The sequence below is a fragment of the Anabrus simplex genome, chromosome 2 (genome assembly GCF_040414725.1).
Source record: "Anabrus simplex isolate iqAnaSimp1 chromosome 2, ASM4041472v1, whole genome shotgun sequence".
Taxonomy (NCBI): Eukaryota; Metazoa; Arthropoda; class Insecta; order Orthoptera; family Tettigoniidae; genus Anabrus; species Anabrus simplex.
This window is the reverse complement of record NC_090266.1, coordinates 135,123,667-135,136,295: the sequence shown is the minus strand read 5'-3', so window position 1 is coordinate 135,136,295 and position 12,629 is coordinate 135,123,667. Positions and strand designations below refer to the sequence as shown.

Here is a 12,629-nt window from a genome sequence, read left to right as displayed (position 1 = left end):
AAACAAGATGTGAATTGGACTGCTGTGAAATGGCTTGATCTTTCATTTATGCATTACTTTTTTGCTTTAGAATTCCTGCCTGAACTTCTACGGTTAAATTTGTCTTTTTTCTCATTTAAAAACATTGTATCATCACATTAAGACACTTGTAAATAAAAATATCGGCACATTCCTTACACACATGATGCAATGAATTAACATTTAAAAGCTGGACAATTTTCCTCTTAACATGAAGCCTACTAACAGAAAGAAAATCTATAAAATCCCGGCTTTAATCTGAGAAGAGGGATAAAAGAAAGAAAAGTATGAAAATGTTGTCGATAGTGATGCTTTGAGGAATATTTACGTACAATTAGAGTAAAAATGTAACATACCCTTGGCTGTATAGTCGAGGATTTTTAAAGTCGCTGGCCTGGAAATGATCTGAACAGATCTTATAATTCTTATATAAGCGTAACGTCCCTTCTTTCTTGTACACCTTATCCAAATCACTTCGGATACTACAACAACACATCAGTATTGAAGGTTAACTGCTGCACTATACAATAAAATATGGGTATTATATTTTAAGCCAGTTAAAATATGAGTCGAGCAGGTCAGAAGATTATGAAGTATTATAAAAATCTCTTTGTCACTGGAAGAATATATATGCAAACACAATATTACTTACCTTTCCTTATCACGAGGGAAGCGAAAGAAAGACCGCGCATTCTTCTATACTTCATAGTTACTGCAGCCAAACACAGCACATACCTTTCCCCTCATGTAGAGAGGAGATATCAAGGAATGACACACGCCACTATTTAATTATGTCAACTCACTGAAAACGCATAAATAACACCAAAAACTTCACACACAAATACACGTGCTCTTATGACAGAATCAGTAGTTCTCAGGTCTACCCGCTAGAGAGAGCTCTAATAGTTGTCCCTCGATATCTCGCTGAGTGTCGCGTGTTGTCTCTACTGTATTTGCTTGCAGGCTGATCTGAACCGCGCAGCAGTGAGGCTATCGATGGTGTTGAATGGTGTAAACGTGTGTGAACATTGTGAATTATACCCACATCGTGTTGTATACCTGGTTGTAGAATCAACTATAGTTCAAAACAGCCTAATATTTCAGTGTTTACATTTCTTACTGATTTGTTTCGGAAACGAAAGTGGATCATAGCCATCCATCGAACCGAATTCGTCCCTTCAGCAAGCTCAGTTGTATGCATAAAACACTTCGACGAACGTTTCGTAATTAGGGAGGATTCTAGGGGTCCCGGGTTCGATTCCCGGCAGAGTCGAGAATTTTAACCCTGATTGGTTAATTCCGCTGGCACTGGGGCTGGGTGGATGTGTCGTCTCCATCATCATTTCATTCTCATCACGACGCGCGGGTCGCCTACGAGCATCAAATCAAAAGACCTGCATCAGGCGAGCCGAACTTGTCCTTGAGCACTCCCGGCACTAAAAGCCATACGCCATTTCAGGGAGGATTCTGTTAAAAGACCTGATGAGTCTATTTTAACTGTAAAACCTAACCATTTAAAACTCTCAAACGACGTTATTCCTACGTTTGAAAATGTGCCTGCCTATCTATCTAAAAATCTTCTAACACCGAGCAAAACTCCTATTCAAAGACAAGAAAAAAGTTGAAAAACGGGAAGAAGAAAGAAAGAAAGCTGAGGAAGATGATGACAGGATCAAGGACTTCGATGACGTTCAGGGTAATTTCACGATTAAACGCAAATTAGATTTTGAAAAAGTTTTTGTCAATTTTAACAGCCAAAGTTTCTGTATTTTCAAAATGTATATGACTGAGGAAAATATTCCGAAAATTGGTACTTCTTTAACATTAAACGAGGGTCTTGATTTTAAAGCCGTTAAACAGGATATTTTCATGAATGATAACTCTGATATACGTGCATTAAGTGACGGGGTCAAGATATTAAAATGGTCAAATTTGAAAAGTATTTGTAACTTCCCGTTTAGTCCTGCTTGTAACTCAAAAGTGACTGTCCACGACAAAACGGAAACTGTGCACAAAATAATCGATGAAATTGAAAGTGAAGTTGATGAGTGTGTCATTACTGATAAATTAGAATTGTGTAAGAAAAAAAATAGCCTTTGCAAAGAAAGTATCTTACCCCTGTATAATAATAACAACATGATTCGCTTCAATATTTTTCGCATTTCCTGGAGCGTAAAAGAAGAAGGTTATTCCACTGAAGCTCAACTTGTAGGATTCCAGCAAGATATAGCAGATATCTTGGATTCAGGAGGTCAAATGGACTGTATCGCGATTGACCTGTCTAAAGCATTTCATAGGGTGGATCGTGGGAGACTACTGGCAAAAATGAGTGCAATTGGACTAGACAAAAGAGTGACTGCATGGGTTGCTATATTTCTAGAAAATAGATCTCAGAGAATTAGAGTAGGTGAAGCTTTATCTAACCGTGTAATAATTAAGAGGGGATTTCCTCAAGGCAGTATTATTGGACCTTAGTGTTTTCTTATATATATAAATGATATGAGTAAAGGAGTGGAATCAGAGCTAAGGCTTTTTGCGGATGATGTTATTCTCTATAGAGTAATAAATACGTTACAAGATTGTGAGCAACTGCAACGTGACCTCGAAAGTGATGTGAGATGGACAGCAGGCAATGGTATGTTGATAAACGGGGTTAAAAGTCAGGTTGTGAGTTTCACAAATAGGAAAAGTCCTCTCAGTTTTAATTACTGCGTTGATAGGGTGAAAGTTCCTTATGGGGATCATTGTAAGTATCTAGGTGTTAATATAAGGAAAGATCTTCATTGGGGTAATCACATAAATGGGATTGTAAATAAAGGGTACAGATCTCTGCATATGGTTATGAGGGTGTTTAGGGGTTGTAGTAAGGATGTAAAGGTGAGGGTATATAATTCTCTGGTAATACCCCACCTAGAGTATGGTTCCAGTGTACGGGGCCTTCACCAGGATTACCTGATTCAAGAACTGGAAAAAATCCAAAGAAAAGCAGCTCGATTTGTTCTGGGTGATTTCCGACAAAAGAGTAGCGTTACAAAAATGTTGCAAAGTTTGGGCTGGGAAGAACTGAGAGAAAGAAGACGAGCTGCTCGACTAAGTGGTATGTTCCGAGCTGTCAGCGGAGAGATGGCGTGGAATGACATTAGTAGACGAATAAGTTTGAGTGGCGTTTATAAAAATGGGAGAGATCACAATGTGAAGATAAAGTTGGAATTCAAGAGGACAAACTGGAGCAAATATTAATTTATAGGAAGGGGAGTTAGGGATTGGAATAACTTACCAAGGGAGATGTTCAATGAATTTCCAATTTCTTTGAAATCATTTACGAAAATACTAGGAAAACAACAGATAGGGAATCTGCCACCTGGGCGTCTGCCCTAAATGCAGATCAGTAGTGATTGTATTGTGTAGAAAAGACAGTCAACGTTTCGCACAGTGCCTCACCCGGTGTATTTACAGTCTTTTGATGCAAAACTGGGCACGGGAAATTCGGGTACTGATGATTCACATTGGAATTAGGCCTACTTGGAAAAGAAACTAAAATTGTTAAATGAGCATGAAATATTTTGTAACTTGTTGGATGGAGTATACGTAAAAACCTTAGCTGAACTATAAACGAGGAAAGGTTTATTTTTGCTAGTGGCTTTACGTCGCACAGACACAGATAGGTCTTATGGCGACGAGGGGATAGGAAAGACCTAGGAGTTGGAAGGAAGCGGCCGTGGCCTTAATTAAGGTACAGCCTCAGCATTTGCCTGGTGTGAAAATGGGAGACCACGGAAAACCATCTCCAAGGCTACCGACAGTGGGATTCGAACCCACTATCTCCCGATGCAAGTTCACAGCCGCACGCCCCTAACCGCACGGCCAAATCGCCCGGTAGGAGGAAAAGTAGAGGGAGTTGCTTTTAGTAGTAAAAGTGGAGAAAACAACACTACATTAGCTACAACTGCACAAACTTTTATGTTGTCATCCAGTCTTAAAACAAATAAAGACGTTGTTGATTTGATTCCATGTAAGAACCTAACGTGACATTTCTTAGAAGAACTAACTTTGCAGGTCTTTAAAGTATTAACAGGTAGGCCTATAGGTTATAAGGTAGCACGCATAATTTCTGATAATAACAGTGTTAGTAGGAAAATGTTTGGAAAGCTGTGCAAAAGCAATTACAAACCACTTTTCAAAACCCATTTGACCAAACACAAAAAATAAATAAATGTTTGATACTGTTCATTTATTTAAAAGCTTAACCCTTTCGCTTTCAAGCTCTCAGCTGATGGATGTGTGAAAACTGACAGCCATATTTAGCACACTATGCATACACTTCTTTTAAAATTGCATTGAAGGCACACCAATGAAGATATCAACATGAAAGTTGGCAAACTTACAGAATATACATCACTTAGTATCACTGCATGTAAGTCATTTCCCTAAACCAAAAGTGTATAATGTTAAAAAATAATAAATATAGAAGCAAAGTTATAAATTTCAGATTTTGAAAGTTTGGAAGTAATTCTGGGAAATAGTGTTCACAATCCGAGTTTGTTATTCATGTCAGTAGGAAGGCTATATTATTGTTTACTATCATGGTAAATATCACGATTCTATGTCCATTACATCCAAGGATGGATTAAAATGTTTAAAGTGATGTAACACTAAAAAATGTCAGCCATTTTTGCATAAAACACACATTTCTTAAATCTGATATCGCTATCCACACTAACATCACTGTCTGGAGGTGCTGGATTATTATCATCATCGCATACACTTTCCGATTCGGACAGAGAAACATCACCATCACTTGAATAATTCTCAAAGTATTCAGTGATATCATCGTCAGCTAAATGAACACTCTTCGCCATGTCGCGTGCGATAAATAACTAGGCCTAACCTAAATGAACTATATCTTACACTTCACTATCACTATGCACCTAATTACCTAAGAAAACTATTTCAATAATGAACTAACAAGTAAACTAAATATATTGCCTACGATACAGCCTAATTTCACTACATGATCACGAATGAAAACAGAGAGAAATGAACGCAAGTTTGCCGCCAACCACGATGTAAACAAGACACGGAACTCCAGTGAGCACATGTATCAGACCTCAAGAATAACGATAAATACGGTTAGCCGGCAGTTCCCGCGGAGTATAACGTGAGATAAAACTGTACTCTTCTTATTCCGTGCAAAAAAATTGCTATTTGGCGCGTAAATAATGAAATAATTATAATAAAGGCGGGTAACGACGGATCGTTACCCTGACAGTTTTCGCAGGACCCGTGGGTACCGATAGATCGTTACCTTGAAAGCCAAAGGGTTAAGAAATAACTGGTCCGCCTTTGTGGTGTAGTGGTTAGTGTGATTATCTGCCAGCCCCGGAGGCCCAGGTTCGATTCCGGTCTCTACCACGAAATTTGAAAAGTGGTACGAGGGCTGGAACGGGGTCCACTCAGCCTCAGGAGGTCAACTGAGTAGAGGGGTTCGATTCCCACCTCAGCCATCCTGGGAGTGGTTTTCCGTGGTTTCCCAATTCTTCTCCAGGCAAATGCCGGGATATTACCTAACTTAATGCCACGGCCGCTTCCTTCCCTCTTCCTTGTCTATTCCTTCCAATCTTCCCCTCCCTCCACAAGGCCCCTGTTCAGCATAGCAGGTGAGGCCGCCTGGGCGAGGTACTGTCATCTTCCCCAGTTGTATCCCCCGACCCAATGTCTCACACTCCAAGACACTGCCATTGAGGCTGTAGACGTGGGATCCCTCGCTGAGTCCGAGGGAAAAACCAACCCTGGAGTGTAAGCAGATTAAGAAAGGAAAGAAAGAAAGAAAGAAAGAAAGAAAGAAAGAAAGAAAGAAAGAAAGAAAGAAAGAAATGTCTGGCTTAATCGGGCTGACAACTTACCCTGACTTTTACAACCTTGAGCCAGGCAAAAGTGTCTATCTGACTCTATCTAGTGCGGCCTTGGCTTGCTCCTGCCTTGAACCAAAAAGTGTTGTACCCAACTCCTTTAGAGCTACAAAATGTAAACCTGTATACTCATGTTTTTTACATGAGGATTCTCAAAGAAACATTCTGATTTCGCTTGTCAAGAATGTTATGGAAAACGAAAACGTCATTTTGGAAACATGCAGTGATTGTAGAAGTAGTTTTAAACATTTCGTTGACAAATGTATATATACCGGTACATCTTCTGTAATATACTAGCAGTTTCCCGCTGGCTCTACCCGCAATGTACAAAGTATGGTGTTGTTCGTCACTATCCTCACGGATGTATTTGCAAAGTTTCGATTTAATAAAACAAAGCACATGATCTGCTGTGGTAATAGAATGTAATATTATGTAAACAAAACACTTGAAAATACATCACACAAAGAAATTGAATTTAACGTTCCTTGCAACAACATTACGCACCGAACTGTTAAGAAGTCCTTCAAAGATCTTCGTCATGGAGACAAATGTATTCATAACTTTTCTCAGAATTTACCAAATCAAGTAGTTATTACCCCAAAAGAAAGCGCTTGATCCACTGAGTGGTTTTAGATCAAAACGAACCCCGTACCTCAATTAGAACCAAAGATATGATTGCTTCAAAGAGACAAAAAAATTTAAAAATGAAATAATTTGAGGAAGGCGGAAGTTTAGTGATTTGTAGTACCTGATGAGAAATCTTTGCATGAATACCTTTCAGTTAAAAAAGGAATGAAGGAAATCGACGGGATAGAATGGCCGGACTGACTGACTTGAGTTTTCATAAAAAAAATTAATATATAGATTATTGAATAACAATAGAAAAATTACCGTAGACAAACTCAAAACTAAGAAGAAAAAATCCTCAAGGAAAGAAAAATATATAAACTGAAACCGTAGGAATTGTTAGGTAAGTTTTAAGTTGAAGCTTAATTTCCAAGAAAGGTTCCAGACTATTGTTGCGAATTGCCATAATGTATTTGTCTAGTAACATTAAAACTATTTTAAACGTATTATGCGTTCTAATCTTTTACATGAAACCGTGTTTTGTTACAAATGACAGATGTCAGCTTAATTTTACGTAAAGAAATGTACATAAACTGCCCCGCAAGTTTTCTCCCCGCATAAAACTCGTGTAGTATACAAGCCTAAATAAAGCCACAATTGAAGGAGTGTTCAATTATATCGTTAAGGTTAAATAAATGAACAATATCATGGTGAAAGTGCGAGCGGGCCGTACACCGCCATGCAGAACGCCAGCTACTCTCGTGACGTCACGGTCCGAGCCTTGCGGCCTGTCTACTATCTGCGTACTTTTTAACGATAGATTTACACCCTAGTGCTGAAGCGGTCGACCTCGGCAATCTTCGAGATTTGTACTGGCAATCTTTGAAACACAAACTATGAATCGATTATGCATCACTGTGCGACGTCTGGCGTACACTTTACGTACTAGTACTGTTGTTATTTACACAGCAAAGCTAAACTGTAGAATTCACTCTAGGAATAAGATTCGCATCGAGAAATGTTATATAATGTGTGTGTGACACAGTTGTTGGCTTAAAATAACAAAGGTCTAGAAAATTTATATCGATCGGTCTTATTATCGATTCAATTCAAATTTCATTTCCGTTCTGTTGGCAGTACTAACGGAACCGGAAAAGCTCCCTCCTTACTCCTCAAACCCGTACTCAAATCTATCGCTAAAAAGTGCGCAGATAGTATCTAGTGCGGCCTTGGCAGAATACACACTTACCTTCTTACTTATTGCGATAACTTGTTGCACCTCTTGTTCTTCTTGATATTTTCTTTATACATGAAGAAAGTTTCAGCAGGGTGCTATATTGATTACAAATAGTACATTATTTTATTTTACTTTTCAGGAGATTTCTCTGCCCTCAGATGACAACCTTTCTCTAACATTCTTACGGTACGTATATTAGTCTTTCACATATAGTTCAAATAGCCTTCTATCTTCCTACCTTTCCACTAGGTAAGATCAGTAAGCATATTATTATTGATATATTTGATTTAGGTACATGATCTACTTTTGTTTGCAGAATGGATTGCAAATGTTGGAACATGAGCATCGGGAAGCCATGAGCCGAATAACTTCAAACTACTGAGCTTTACATAAGGGTACCTGGATGTGAAACATTCATGCATACATACATACATACATACATACATACATACATACATACATACATACATACATACATACATCTTCCATTACCGTATACACTGCTATGCCTTTCAGTGTTCAGTCTTCAAGCCACGTGTATTTACTAAACGATTCCACAATCTTTTGCTCGCTGCAATATCTGTGGCCTCATTTAGTTCTGTACCTATCTTTAAATCGTTAGAAACTGAGTCTAGCAATCGTCGTCTTGGGTCTCGCTCTACTTCTCTTACCCTTCATGGCCAAATCGTCTATTATCCTTGGTAACCTATCCGTATCCTCTTCCATTAACCTCACATGACCCCACCACCGAAGAGCGTTTATGTGTGCAGTTTCATCAATCGAGTTAATTCCTAACATAGTCTGTATCCCCTCATTCTGAGTACCCTCCTGACATTATTCCCACCGATTTGTACCAGCAATCATTTTCACCACTTTCATGTCTGGTACTTCTTATGAATGAGATATCCTGAGTCCACCCACCTTTCGCTCCTGTAAGCAAAGTTGGTCTGAAAACATACCGATGTAAGGATAGTTTAGTCAATGAAATGAATTCTTTCTTACAGAATACTGTTGATCGCAACTGCATTAGTTTTGCTGCACCTTGGTTTAATCTTACTATACTACCACCCTGGGAGAACACACATCCTAAATGCTTGGAAATAATCTACCTGTTCCAGTTTTGTATTCTCAGCCTGACATTGATTTATCTTAGTTTTCTTCCCTATTGACTTCACTTTAGACTTGGAAAGGCTAATTTTCATATCATGCTCATTGCACCTATTGTCAAGTTGCATGATATTAGATTGCAGGCGATCAGCACAAGACTCGGTAACCCTCGTAAAGAGTTCACCTAGTCTCACCACTCCTCGCTGGTTCAGGTAAAGTCCATCTCTGCTGAAGTCTCTGTCGTCTATCCAACTGTTGCCGTCTACAAAGAGCGATGTGGAACTTTCGTCCACCCACTGAAGTTCTTCATTCAACCGGCCAATCTTCTCCCATGATACGTCTGGTCTCCTTAGTATGCCACTAATTACAACATTTGCCTTCAGAAACTTTTCTTTGTCGAGATCACAACGTCATAAATGTCCCCATTATGTATTCAGTCCGTTGACTTTTTAAATCATTAGTTCCTACGAGGAGAATTACTACTTCCTCATTCCCGCCGCATTCGTCCTCTAGTTTCCCGTTCAACTGTTCCGCTCGAATTCCCGGCAGGCACACCAATTTCACTGACCTATTTTCCTGTCCTATATGTCGTACGATAGAATCACCTATCACCACACAATTTACAGTTTTAATATTCTCCACAGATGAATGATAAAGATCTCTCACGGTCATCGACCCCGAAGAATTAATTTCCTGTTTAAAATCCTGAATTTATATTTTCACACGTTGTTCATCGCCTGTTTACAACAGTTGAGAATATAAATAAATAAAAAATAAATCAAGGTACACATTTTCATTATTTACCTTATCATTGGAATGTATCCTTACATGATAGCGTCAACCTTGACAATAATATTACATTCAAAAATATTGTGCAACATATGAGCCATTAATATTAATGATAATTGGACATGTACACTGCCGGCCAAAAGTTTCCGGACAAGCATTGAACTGTTAAAGAATGGGCTGAGATTAAAAGAAAACAACATACCATTGCAAGTAGTTGGCAAATATATATTCTAAAACAATTATTTTTACAATAAAACTACGTTTTACTTTACATCTGAGCAATAAATAAACAAAATGTACACATTTACTCCCACATATCTCCAGAACACATCAAACTCTCTTCCTATCAAAGAAACCCCGCTTTGCTGAACAAGTTTTTCTACCACTGGTGCAGGTACACTTTGCCAGGCATTCTGCAAGATGTCCCACAGCTTTTCCGATGAAGAAGGACACTCTTTTTGGACTTGCTGATCCCACTCCTCCCACAGCAACTAAATTGGATTTAAGCCCGGGGATTGGGACGGGGGCGCATTCCATTAAAACCAATTCCCCAGAGTTTTGTTTGTTTTGCAGATAATTCATGCAATAGCGAGACGTGTGTCTTCTTAGAGGACAAACCCACGTTGCTGTTCAGACGGAAGAGCCTAACGAGATAATATGGAATGGTAGCCGTTTTTGTCCAGTGTTCCTTGAATTCGGTGCAGTCTACCAACTCCACTGCATGTGAAACAACCTCAAACCATCACAGAGGCCCTCCATGTTTCACAGCCGCTGTTATGCAGTAGGATGCATTTTTCCGATGCTGAACGTCGAAAATAAACACGTCGCCGTTGTCAGAAAACCTTCAAAACTTGGTTACAGTGATATATTCTGTAATTAAACAATCAATAAACATATTCGTGCGAGTACATATGTTTTGTCCGGCAGTGTATGATGGTGCAATATAACTTGTTATTTTTAAATTCCTGCAGGAGAGGAAGACCTGCACTTCACTTACAAATCATGGCACAGCGGATTTGATAGAAGAAAGTACACTAATGCTTCGTGGATCACATTTTGAGAACCACTAATATAATGGATAAAAATAACAGCTAAAGTATACTGAAGGGAAAGATTAAATTACTTTTTATTGAAACATGTAACATTATTTCCAAACATGCCAATGGGCAGTAAGTGCGACACTTAAGCAAGTGATTCAATAAGATCAATACCAAACTAACTATAAATAAATAAATAAATAAATAAATAAATAAATAAATAAATAAATAAATAAATAAATAAATAAATAAATAAATAAATAAATAAATAAATAAGTAAATAAATAAATAACAAGATAAATGAAAGCCATTACAAAAGAAAATTCAAATAAAATTCTAATTGTATGTCCAGTTCAAGTAATTTACTTATCACCCCTCCCTCCTCACGGTCAAGTCTCTAATCATATTACGTTAGGCTAGGCCACTTCTCCTTATTTAATCCACATGATTTACTTCGAATCCGTGACATAGAAAAACAGCAATGGCTGGGTGAAGTCAAGTGTTAGTAAATGTGGAAACCTTTGCGGTAGAAAAAACACTAATGCGATCTTCGGGAATGGGCCAGATTTTTTTGCACCCAAGTGTACATGGCTATGTGCATTGAACATGCTCCTTGGCATTCTAGCATTCATTTCCCTTTCCAAAATGCCATCGCTTCTTCTCTAGGAACTTTAACATCCAGGACACTGTATTGTTATGCTGAAGTAATATATTTATTTGCTATTACCTCTCTATATACATTATTTCTTTAGTATAAGGGTTTATGAGTATGAGAACAGGTCGTCATAGTACAAGTCACTGATTTAATTTTGAATGGTTAGTGGAAGGAAATTATTACAAGAAATAAAAATAAATCTATTTTCTGAAATATGTTGATGTGTTATCCACTTCAAACCCTCTTAACGAAGGCTGTCCCTATTTTAAAACTTCAAACTTCTGTCCTGAAATCTAACAATTTTTATTTATACTCTGCCCTGGCACGAAAGTTCCATGTTTCATTTTGCAAATATTTAGCTTATTGGTAAATATTACCTTTACATGGCTGGCTCTCAAAACAGTACGCATCAGGGTCACCATCTTGAGCCGGTAGTTATGTGCTGTAATTTCTGCTCTTTCCACCATTGTTAGTATTTTTTCGTATGGTTTTAATTAAGTTAAATTCCACAAAGGATAATGACAAAGTTGTAAAATATTACTGCAATTCTATATTACAGTCCTATAATATTGCAGTCAGGCTGATGGGATCAGATAGAAAAAACCCTGGCTTCAATTCTTAAAGTGAGGAGATTGATTCCAGCTCATTGCGGTGTTGTATGGCTAGAACAGAATAAATTTACAGTTGGACGTTGGACTAAGCTTCAGAGAATCTTCAGTATCACCATGGTACCATTTTTGAGGACATTCTGTGACCATGTGTCAGATAGTATGCGGGGACGCTCCACAGTCACACCTCGGAAATGGTATTTTGCCATATTTAAATATCTAATCTGCACATCTCCCATGCCAGTTCTGACGCTGTTCAATTCTAACTAGCCTCTTCCAGCAAGTTCAAAGTATGGTTCATTTTAGTACATCAAGAAAACCAAGCAGTGCAGGGGTTGTCCGGATTTTCAACTGTTCTTCCCACTTTGATATAATTTGAACATTTTTCCTTTGTAATTGTTGGACTGTTGTGTTCGGCATTTTCGAGATTTAATTTGCGTAATCCTCGTAAACACAGAAAAATCACAATGGATAGAAAGTACAGACTTGTTGCTTGGCTTCCGGCATTTTTAAGTAAGACTTATTGGCGACGTTCTACGTTTGAGTGTCCAATGTTACTTAGGAATCCAGTATATGGGTGTGAATCTGAAGGTTTCACATAACAGTGTTATTGAATCATTCAACCGGGAGTGTATAGATTGTTGTACCAGAGGAGAAAACAGCCTTAGAGCGAGTATTTACAGTAAGATTTTGTAGCTGAAG

At 38.2% G+C, this 12,629-nt stretch overlaps 1 long non-coding RNA gene across 1 annotated transcript in view; it reads left to right on the top strand.

Moving 5' to 3' along the window:
- LOC136862702 (uncharacterized) overlaps positions 1 to 12,629 on the top strand; it is a 278,626-nt gene that overhangs the window by 252,431 nt on the left and 13,566 nt on the right. The window contains exon 3 of the long non-coding RNA XR_010859055.2: positions 7,871 to 7,917. This is a non-coding gene — a long non-coding RNA (uncharacterized lncRNA). The remainder of the gene's footprint in view (positions 1 to 7,870; positions 7,918 to 12,629) is intronic.